We start from the raw sequence: 11,396 nt of genomic DNA, 5'->3' as shown, positions 1-11,396 counted from the left end.
CTGAATGGGAGACTGCTGTGGAGGTGTCCGGTTTCACGAGCGGAGAACATACCCTGTGATGCCTCTTTCTTCCTTTTCATTTCTTTTTGTTTTCTGCAACCTTCACAAGGAGGCTATATTCTCTGGCAGATGATAATAATAATAATAATAATAATAATAATAATAATAATAATAATAATAATGATGCAAGCGGACTAGAACAACTGTTCAAGTTTCTTTAGCAAACTACGCAAACAGCCTTTCCCAAGAAAGTTAAAAAAGAAACCTACGCTTTTTACTTTAATAATTGTTTTCATGAATCTGTCTTGAGCCAAAATATTTTATTGCTATTTATGACAGTTGAGTTTAGACTGCATCACAGGGAGAGGTTCTGCATATTTTGCTAACAGGCCACCCCTTGAGATGGCATTAATTGGAAAATGCAAGAATGCAATTCTGTGTGCCTGTTATATATGCTAGGAAGTGCCCCTCGTTGAACGGAATGTCTTTCTGAGGAAACATGCAAAGGATCGCCCTGCATTCCAATGAAATGCTCTTGCATCAGGGCTGCTGCCTCAGAAGAACGGCCAACTGGTCTTGAAATAGCATGTGGGTCAATGACATACCAGGCATGAGATATCCTGTTCTCACAGTGGCCAAGCATGCAAATAAAGAGTTGCCGTTTTGCTTCAATGGCCCAGCTCTGTAGTCATGCCCAGCCTAATGATCAACACTTTTAAGTCCCATTGACTGCAGTGGGAGAGATGTAAGCCCCTGTTTAAATCTCTTGTTGCAACCAACAGGAGATAAAAAGACGTTTTGAGGTTGACTAGTTCATCTCCGGGTAGGCTAGGTAGCAAAGGGTAATTTCAGGAGATGTGGCTGTGAATTGTGTAACGAGCTAAACCAGCTGATATTCCTCATTGCTACAAACTATAGTCGTACCTCAGCTTCCGAACGCCTTGGGAGTAGAACGTTTCAGCTCCCAAATGATCGAAAACCGGAAGTGAGTGTTCCGGTTTTCGAACGTTCTTTTGGAAGCCAAACGTCCAGCGGGGCTTCTGATTGGCTGCAGGAGCTTCCTGCAGCCAATCAGAAGCTGTGCTTTGGTTTCTGAATGTTTTGGAAGTCGAATGGACTTCCGGAACAGATTCTGTTCGACTTTGGAGCTACATCTGTATTGAAGGTGCATGAGCCCTGTCCTCTTGCACCCCAGGGGGTGTGCTTCCTTAAGAACTACACATCCCAGAATTCCTTTGTTCTGGCATTTCCTATATGCATGTGCAGGAGAATCCAGCAGCACGTGATAACCAGCTGACAGAAAGAGAGTGAGACCCATCAAACATACAGAGGAACAGCATAATAACCAGGGACAATTAGAGACAGTGGCATTCAATTCTGCCAATAGGATTTAAGTCAGCCTTTCTCAACCTGTGGGTCCCCAGATGTTGTTGAACTACAACTCCCATCACCCCTAGCTAGCAAGGCCAGAGCTTAGGGATGATGGGAGTTGTAGTCCAACAACAGCTGGGGACCCACAGGTTGAGAACAGCTGATTGAAATGACCCAGGACAAATGGAAGTAAATGAGTTTGGCATCTGGTCTCCAGAGTGCAGAGAAGAGCTGGTTTCAGATCTCAGAGACAGGGCACAGCATGTAAAAAGCATGTGTGCCTTACATCACCAACCGAACCGTATCTACTAAGAAGTAAGTCCGATTGAATTCAATGGGGTTTACTGCTGGGTAAAGTGGGGCCAGGACTGCTGCTTTAGGGCGCAGCCACACTTCTGCTTGTCCTGTCTGAGAGGTTTTCTGTTTACCTTGCCGCTTCCCCCTGGAAAACCCACTCTTTACTGCTGAATCGGAGCAAATGTCAATCCATGGAAAGGTTTGCCCGCTTAAGTCCCTGCTAAAGTCCCCTTAGAAAACTTTGGACCACTTCAGCCAACTGAACCAAATTAGCCCATTTAAGTCCCCTTCGCTAACTTAAGTTGCCTTCGTCAACTTAGCCAACTTAAATCTCCTTAGCCAACATAGCCCACTTAAGTCCCCACTTTAGTCCCCTTCAGCCCCCACTTGCATTCCCACTAAAAGCCGCACCTTAGCCCACTTACGTCCCCACTAAACTAGCATAAAACTATGGCATCACTTTTTTGGGGGGGGGGACCCAGAATTTTGGAGTCACCTGATAATGAAGCTGTGAAAGTGGCAGGGAAAACGGGGGTCTGGACGAGCCCTCAGTGTACAGTTAATATGTAAACGGTAAAAAAAAGGGAAACGATTAATACATATACCACGCTGCAGTTAGGCAGCCAGAAAAGAGATCCTCAGTTATTTTCTAACACAGACAAGTGATCAGAGGGAGGTTGTGTGTGAGAGCCAGTGTGGTGTAGTGGTTGAGAGCGGTAGTCTCGTAATCTGGGGAACCGGGTTCGCGTCTCCGCTCCTCCACATGCAGCTGCTGGGTGACCTTGGGCTAGTCACACTTCTTTGAAGTCTCTCAGCGCCCCTCACCTCACAGAGTGTTTGTTGTGGGGGAGGAAGGGAAAGGAGAATGTTAGCCGCTTTGAGGCTCCTTAGGGTAGTGATAAAGCGGGATATCAAATCCAAACTCTTCTTCTTCTTCTTCTTCTGTGTGTGTGTGTGTGTGTGTGTGTGTGCAGAGTCTGTCTTGGGCTCAGAGAAATGGTCCTTAGGCACTGTTAATAACCTGAGTGCCATTCGTTTGCCAGGAAATAAGAGCAACAGAGCCAAATAAGTCAGATCCAAAGGAACAGCTTGCCTTTGACTAATATGTGTTTGAGCTTCAGCTTGACTTCGCCCTAAGCCAAGATTTTGAATTGCTGAATTAAGTGCAAACGTGACGGGAGATTTGAATCAAAACAACTTTGTACTTGCTTGGCCAAGGTGTTATTTGCGAAAAGATGCTCTTGCCAGCTGTCCCTGCGACCTGGCTCTGAAGATTTCAAGAATCCCAAGCATGCCATTCTGAAACAGTTAGCACTCTTTTTGTGTGTGTAAATAAATTTTATTGGTTTTACAATTTCAGATAGTAAGTACTATTAATTCTGCCTCATGGCAGAGATAGGCAAATCATAGAAACGTAGTGCTGGAAGGGATCCTGTGGATCACCTAGTCCAACCCCCGGCAATGCAGGAATATGCAGCTGCCCCATATGGGGCTCGAACCTGCAACCTTGGCATTATCAGCACTGCACACTAGCCAACTGAGCTATGCAGTGGTATAAAATCTGACAATTCAGTTTCTCATTTTTGTCAGTCTTCAGTTCTCCACATTTCAACATCAGGGTGTGGTGGTTTTATTAAAAAAGGTCCTCATCAGCATTTACCAGTGTTTTAGTGCGAACTTCTTCTAATGTGCAACTTTTTGCAAAGCAGTTTGGAGAAGCGTGGCTTGCAAACGACGGCAGTGTGTCCGCTCCCCTATAAGGTAGGTTTGATTTCAATGTGAGATCAGGTGAGATCGAAGCCCTTTAAGGCCTTTTAAAAGGTAAAGGGGCCCCTGACCATTAGGTCCAGTCTCTGACCGACACTGGGGTTGCGGCACTCATCTCGCTTTATTGGCCGAGGGAGCCGGCATACAGCTTCCGGGTCATGTGGCCAGCATGAGTAAGCCGCTTCTGGTGAACCAGAGCAGTGTACGGAAATGCCGTTTACCTTCCCGCTGGAGCAGTACCTATTTATCTACTTGCACTTTGACGTGCTTTTGAACTGCTAGGTTGGCAGGAGCTGGGACCGAGCAACGGGAGTTCACCCCGTTGCAGGGATTCGAACCGCCGACCTTCTGATCAGCAAGCCCTGGGCTCAGTGGTTTAACCCACAGCACCACCCGCGTCCGCAGTATGCATATCTCTCCAGAAATAAGTCCTGTCGAGCTACTGTGGAAGCGGCTCTAGGTCAGCAGCTATAGGATTTCAGCCATCCCTGTTCGGGGCTGCCGTGTTGGCTTCCGAGGCTGAAGGGGAAAGCGAAAGAGGGAAGGTCATTTTTGCACAGCGACAACATCTGCATCCCAAGCCCGAGATGGTTACTGTGCTAGACAAAAGAGCGAGACCATCAGTCATGTGAGCCTGGAGTTAAAGCCATCTGGCTTGTCTGAAACAACACCAGGTGTTAGCAGCAAAGGCAGATTTCCTGTGTTGCAATATTGGCTCAGAGGGATAAGCAGGCGGCCTGCCTCTACTGCAGCAATGCAGGGAGCGATAGATCATTGGTGTGTAAAAGTAATAAAAAAAAAGGTGAGGAGCCAGGCTTTAGCTATGAGGAGGCTTTAGGATAGTTTCCCTTTCAACCACAGGGCTTTCAGAGACACAAGGAAAGGGGAAACTAATGCCAGTTGAGTGTGACTTACTCCCAGGTAAGGGTGGAGTCCAATTAATCCATTTGCACTCACTGAGGGGCTTTTGAGGTACAGTAGACCTGTGTCTATACATACTTGAACAACCCTCTCTACCCTCCATTTACACAAGCAAGAAGCATTAGCAGAGGTCGGTAGCTTAGCGTGGGTTGCTAGCACCCGGGGCAATGCGGGGAGGTGGGAGGGAGGAAAACCAAAGGAGTACACATGCACATTCAATTGCCCAACAGCATCCATGTCACCCAGGAGATCGCAGCCACATAGATAAGAAAAGGAGAGTGACTCTGTTGTCCGGAGAGGTTCACAGGGAGAAGACATTTTCAACGGAGCTCAGCGATGGAAGCACACTGAGGCACATTGAGGCAGCACCGGGTTTTGAAATTTTGCGCCAGGGGCTACTGTTATTGTGTCCCCCCCTCCCATGCTATGGCACTGGAAGAGCTTAAGGATAAATTCCCACTAGGCAAAAACCCTCATGCAGGGTGCAGAGCAGGAATCAGGGGAGGGTATCTGTGGTTGGGGAGGGGTGCGTGGTCTAGGGAGAAACCTCAGAAGCCAGCTTTAGGTTTCCTATCCCTGCATTTGGAGGAGAGGGGAATTTTGCTGGTTCCTCCAGCGTTTTCCCAACAACAACACCTTCCACTCTCTTCTGCAGGGACCCCCACAACTCCCTGGAGCAGATTTTGAGGGTGTGATGAGGGCTGCAGGGCAGAGTGAGAATTGGCCAAATTTCATTCCTTCCTCTTCTGTTAGAGGACCTCTCACGCTATTCCATGAGAGCAAGGGCACCAATTTGGATCCCACACTAAACGTGCAAAGGATTGTCGCCTCACAGTGCCTGCCTACACGTGTTTCCTCAAATGTAAGAGCTGAGAGGGGCCTGCTCCCTGGTTAGGTGGTATGTAAATGCAAGAAACACATAAGCCAATAGGAGTTACACGGCTCGGGGAAACGATGTGGTTATGCCTACAATGAAAAGGAAAAGGAACGCAGCGCCACCACATGGCAACCACTTCAAAATAACTCCCGTTCCATAATGGCAAAGGTTTGAAGAAGTGGGCTACAGAAACACGACATTAGCATCTGTGTCAACTGAAATAACAGCTTAAAAAAAGAAAAAGAAAAAGCTAAGCCCCCTGACCTTGGCTGTTTTTGAACCACTTTTGCTTCAAGGTCTGATATCAACTCCTTATAATCAGAGCCATTGTTTTCTGCATTGCCTGCAGTTTGTACATTTGACCACGAGGTGCCACTCTGTAACTCGTTCTGAAACCAGAGGTATTTGTGTTCTCTATTCTGCCCACCCCTTCTGAGGGACCAAATCGGAGGGACTGGGCTGTTTTACCATGCCCAGTGCCACCAGAGTAGCCTATTTTTGAAAGGTCTTTGCTGATTGCATGTTAATTCACCAATCATGCTAATGCCATTGTCTTAGTCTACTCTAGTGATGGCTTCACATGATTGCTCTCCCCGCTACTGTAGATAAGGTGGCATTTTTCAGTCCACGAAAGCTCCATACCAGGGTCCAGTCAGAAGTAGGGAAAATGGGGTGCTCCAAAGTTGTCCAGGGCAAACAATTATATCTAGGAAGTGTACCCCAAATGTGAATTTATTGTCCCCTAAAAGCATTGGCATAAAGATAGATAGTGTTCATATTTTGTCAAGTCTTCTTGAATTTCCTAACCACTCCATTGTTTATATGTATTCCATTCCATTACTTACATCATTTGGGGGAAACCTGGTGTCCCACCAGCATCTGAAGTCTGATTGGTGGGAATGCAAGACACACCCACCTCTGTTGCCATGGTTATGGTCAGACCCTTGGAGATGCATTTTGCTACCTACCTGCTATCCTTCCTCTCCAAGTTGGAGACTTTTTGCTCCTGCAGGATTTTGACTGGCTGGTTGTTTGGTATTAAGTTTATTTTTGCTGTTTCCTGCTTCCTGCTATTGCAAGTCCCCCCCCCCAAAAAAAATTGTTGATGTAAGGTGGCTTGGGCACTGCTTTTAAGCTGGGAAATCAATACATCAGTGTTTGAAATAAAGAAATCAGACAAAACTCATGTGTAGCTAGAGATGGATAAATTTGCCAATGTCAGTTTATCATTTTTTTGATTTTCAGTTCAGTTCACTCCTTTTTGTGATTTTTTTTGTTTACGTCTGCACGGAAATTTGTACACAGTTCTGTGTATATTCCTTCTAATATACAGGTTTGTATGGCAATTTGTTTGCAATATAATGATTTCCCCCCTATGTTCCTTTCACTTTTTGGTGCATACTTTCCATGAATACACACATTTTTTTCCTACTTTTTTTTGGGCTGGGGAATTGCCTCACAACAATCTCCCCAGTCTGCAGATACCAGGATGGTCCACTTTATGCATGACAGCTTCCACATTGTAGGAAGGCCCACGTTCAGACTTGTGTACGACACCATGTCTGAAAACCATCAAGTGTCTAATCTGCCATTGTTAGACATGGTTGGAGACAACACCCATAATACTCTTGTCACCTCTTCCAGAGACATATTTCTTTTTGTTTGTTTGTTTGTTTGTTTGCTCTGGAGGGTAGGACTCGAACCAATGGCTTCAAGTTACAGTAAAGGAGATTCCGACTAAACATTTGGAAAAACTTTCTGATAGCAAGAGCAACTTGACGGTGGAATGACCTCCCTCGGGAACTTGTGGATTCTCCTTCCGTGGAGGTTTCTTTCTTTCTTTCTTTCTTTCTTTCTTTCTTTCTTTCTTATAATTTTCATTGATTTTCTTTTCTCAAAACAAGTACAGTGGTGCCTCGCAAGACGAAATTAATTCGTTCTGCGAGTTTTTTCGTTCTACGAGTTTTTCCGTCTTGCGAAGCACCAATGTGTATTGACGGTTTCCTATAGGAATGCATTGGCAGTTTTTTTTTAAAAAGGCGCAAGACGTTTCGTCTTGCGAAGCAAGCCCATAGGGAAATCCGTCTTGCGAAGCAACTCAGAAAATGAAAAACTCTTTCGTCTTGCGAGTTTTTCGTCTTCCGAGGCATTCGTCTTGCGAGGTACCACTGTATTCACTATCATTACTGAACATACATTTTCCAATTTCCCCCCTTCCCTGTTGACTTCCCTCAACTACCATTTCTAGTTTATTACATCAGACGATACATTCTGCTGTTTATTTGCAATATTATGGTATCACATCGTTTTACTTCTTGTTCTCTGTAAATAAAATGGTAAATGTTTATTTAAATCCTGCCAGCGAGACCATTTATTTCTGTTGTTTCTGCAAATATATCGTAAAGAGTTCCCATTCTTTTTCAAAGTCACTATTGTCCTTTGCACACAGTTTGTCCATTAACTTTGCTAACTTTGGAGGTTTCTAAGCCATCTGCCATGGATGCTTTGGCTGAGATTCCTGCATTGCAGGGGGTTGGACTAGATGACCCTTGGGGTCTCTTCCAACTCTACGGTTCTATGATTCTAAGGGAGAGCCTGGGGCCTTGGCAGTTATTCCCTGAGCAGGCACACCTGGTAACAGCCTTGCCCACCGGCCGTGAGATGGATTGCATTTCTATTTAAATCACAGCCATTATTCCTTGCGTACGTGCAAAGCAGCAAATGCAAATTTAATGCAAATCCACGCACTCCCTCATCCTCTTTCTTTTTCCTTTTCCTTCTCAAGAGGGGATGCATTTTCTTCCTTTCCCTTTTTTTCTTTTCAGGGAATCCGTGAGTGGCTACCCTCGCCCTGAGCCGTTCTTTGCAGCTTCCAGAAGATGGTGCCCTGCTGTCAGGAAACAGACATGAAACACCCCCCCCCCCCACCAGCAGTCATTCCAGTCCATTGGCAGAATGTCATGCCGAATGCTTTGTGTCTGTCAGCACATTCCTGGAAGGTCACAGCAAATGAAGAAGACTCCTGTGTGTAGGAGCTGGAGAGAGAGGAATATATATGTACACACACACACACACACACACACACACACACAGTTGCATCACATGGCGGCCTTTTGGCTTCAGCCACTCGATTCCTGCAGTTATAAACCTTTCCCAATTGTTATTCGGCTGCTTCCTCCGCAGGCCAAGGCAGGATATTCATGACTGACTGGGCCCTGGAAGCTGGAAAGACTCCAGTTACTTTCCATAGCACGGTTTCTGCTCACTTCCCTCCCGTCACAACCCGCCCCCCCCTTCCAGGACTGAAATATCCTGTGGTTCTGGTTAGCGCTCCCTCCGGATACGCAGCCACCAGAAGCATATGCCCCCCCCCGTCCTCCATATGATACAGCCGAGGCTCGTTCAGCATAGCTAATTCCGACGGGGGCTTTATTTAGACGGAGACATTGAGCAGCCTTGCTGTGGACTCCGGTCGTTTGACTCGACTGCGTGTCTGGATCCCGAACGGAAAGAGGAGGCTTCCTCCGGCAGTTCCTGCCACTTACGTTGCCACCGGGCTTTGCATATGTTTTGCAAAATATTTAAATCTAATGAGCTGCAGCTTTGGCTGGCTGAGTTGCCTGGCTGTTTCGCCTGGCTTGCTCTCTGTCTTTTGCAGTCGCAACCCAGAACGGTGGGTCGAGAGCACCGATTCTCATTTTTCTAATCTTAAATTCAGCACTCCAGGTTTCTGCAGCAATGTGTGTGTGTGTGTATTTAATTCTTCAGGGTGCATTTCTCCGAATAAGCAGGATTTGCCTGCAGTTTGGGCTCTGGTACACATTTTGGCAAGCGGTTTTCTCCTCATATATTGCATGTTTGTGTGTTGTTTTCATCAGTATGCTCATTTTTATATACACTTCCCTCTAACATATGCCTATTTGTGGAGATCGGTTAGTTGGAGAACTGCATTGCAAAATTCAGATAAATGCAAATTTCAAAGTATCATAGAGTTGGAAGGGACCCTGAGAACCATCTATTCCAACCCCCTGCAATGAAGGAATATGCAGCTGTCCCATATGGGGACCGAGGCTGCAACGACTGTGTTACAGGTCTCATATTGTTACACAAAGTGTGAATTTGATAAACTCAGCTTTAAATGTGAACTGGATGGCATTTCTCCCTCACCCCTAGAGGTTGTCCCACTTCTTTTCAGGATGACATAATTGAATCTGACCTAAACACTCCAAGTCTCCCCCGCCAGTTCAAAACCTCCCTCTTCCTGCATCCATAACACTGTGTCGCAGGCTCAGTCTTGTGGGTCAGTCTACGCTTTGACCATTGCTTCCCCAACCTTTCTTGATCCACACCTAAACCACAAGATGGACCTGATCGTCATTTCTTAAATACGATACATAGCAGCCGCTGTAGATGTGAGTGCTTCTCCTACCCAGGGATGTAGTGCAGGGTCTCACCATGACCGTATGTATGGCCATACCTCCAAGAAGAGTCCATAGTCACACCCTCAAGGAGAGTTTGAAAATGCAAACAGTTGTGTCGGTCCATTATATTTCTACAGAGAGAGTGGGGTGGGGAAGATGGAGACGCACACACACAAACAGCTGCAGTATATAACACAATGACCAATTGGTTTGGGTCACCTCTCTGTCTCCATTGAACTTGGAGGTGCTTCCCAACACGATCAGATATAATGAAGGCTGGAGGGGAAGTCCTCTGTTGTAATTCTACAAGGGAGAATTTTGTCAAGTGTTTCTGGTCATGAACGAGCGATGTGGAGTTGCACTTACAGCAGTTCCCTCTCCTTCATTTCCTTCCTTCCTTCCTTCCTTCCTTCCTTCCTTCCTTCCTTCCTTCCTTCCTTTCATGTTTAGCATCCTACTTTTCTTCCAACATGGAACCCGGGGGGGGGGCAGCAGGCATGTGGTTCCTAGGCATGCACCAATCCAGGCACTGACCAGGCCCAGACCTGTTTAGCTTTAGCAAGGTGGTGGCCTCCTTACCGCACACAACCATGGAGGAGTTTGTTGCTCTGTTGGAACTCCTATCCAACAGGTGACCCTCTGACCCACCCTGTTTTCTCTCCTCCTCTTCTCTACAAAACAATCAGTTTCTGTTGAGGGGGGACAGTGTCACTGCTGCAACCATCTTAGGACTTGTGGTTCCCATCCTACCTTGAAGTCCAACAGCATCTGGAAATATTGGGAATGTCTGTGCTGAGAGAGTTTGAGATGAAGCTCATCCACCTTCCAAAAGCCACCAACACGTTTTATGGGTTGTGAGTTTCATGCTGTTATGATGGTCTAGAACTGCATGAGCCACCTCTCCCCCAGTTGATTGCCAGTACAATTGGTCCAAAGTAGGTCAAAGATGGGGAGCAATTTATATACATTTGGCCAACATCAGACCTGTTGTTCTTTTCTGTTGTCTGCTTGCTTATGAGAACAATATGCTGAACTAAATCAGCCCCTGGGGTTGCTCCATGCAAGGCTGATCATTGAAAACACTCCGAATTACTTGATTGTTGCAATATGAAGAGAGGAAGCGCTGCGTGAAGCCGATGAGGTGGCATCAGATAATGTGTGACGGCTGTTTAAATGGAACTTGTGCAGAGTGGAAGATGGTAGGGGGAAGATTTTCTCTCCCCTGGGTGACTTCTTCCGGTACATCATTACCATCAACAGCACCAACATGGTAAGCTGTTCGTGGTAGCTGACCTGCTCACCACCCACTTTTTTCAGATTCTCACTACTCCTTCAGTACCAAGGAGGGGTTGCACCGACATGCTTAAAATCCAGTTTGAACACACTGAGGAAGGGGGAACTGCAGACAAAGCGCCACCCCCCCGGGCTTGCCTTGCAAATGGCCGACCACGTCAATGGTTGCACATCATAAAATTGTAGAGTTAGAAAGGACCATGAGGGTAATCTAATCCAACCCTTGCCAATCCAGGAATCTTTTGCCCAATGTAGGGCTTGAACCCTCCGTCCTCAGATTAATAGTCTCATGCTCTACCAACTAAGCTGTAGCATGAACGGGATCTACATGGTAAGTGCCAGGACATTCCTAAAGCAAACCTCTTTGGAAGAAAAAGAGAAGTGTACGTGCTCTTTCTTTGCCCCTTGTGAAAATAAATAAATCAGGGTGTTTCTTTGTTTCTGCAGCT

Source organism: Podarcis tiliguerta, assembly GCF_965153285.1.
Source record: "Podarcis tiliguerta genome assembly, chromosome: 3".
Classification (NCBI taxonomy): domain Eukaryota; kingdom Metazoa; phylum Chordata; class Lepidosauria; order Squamata; family Lacertidae; genus Podarcis; species Podarcis tiliguerta.
Note: the sequence above shows the minus strand (reverse complement) of the source record.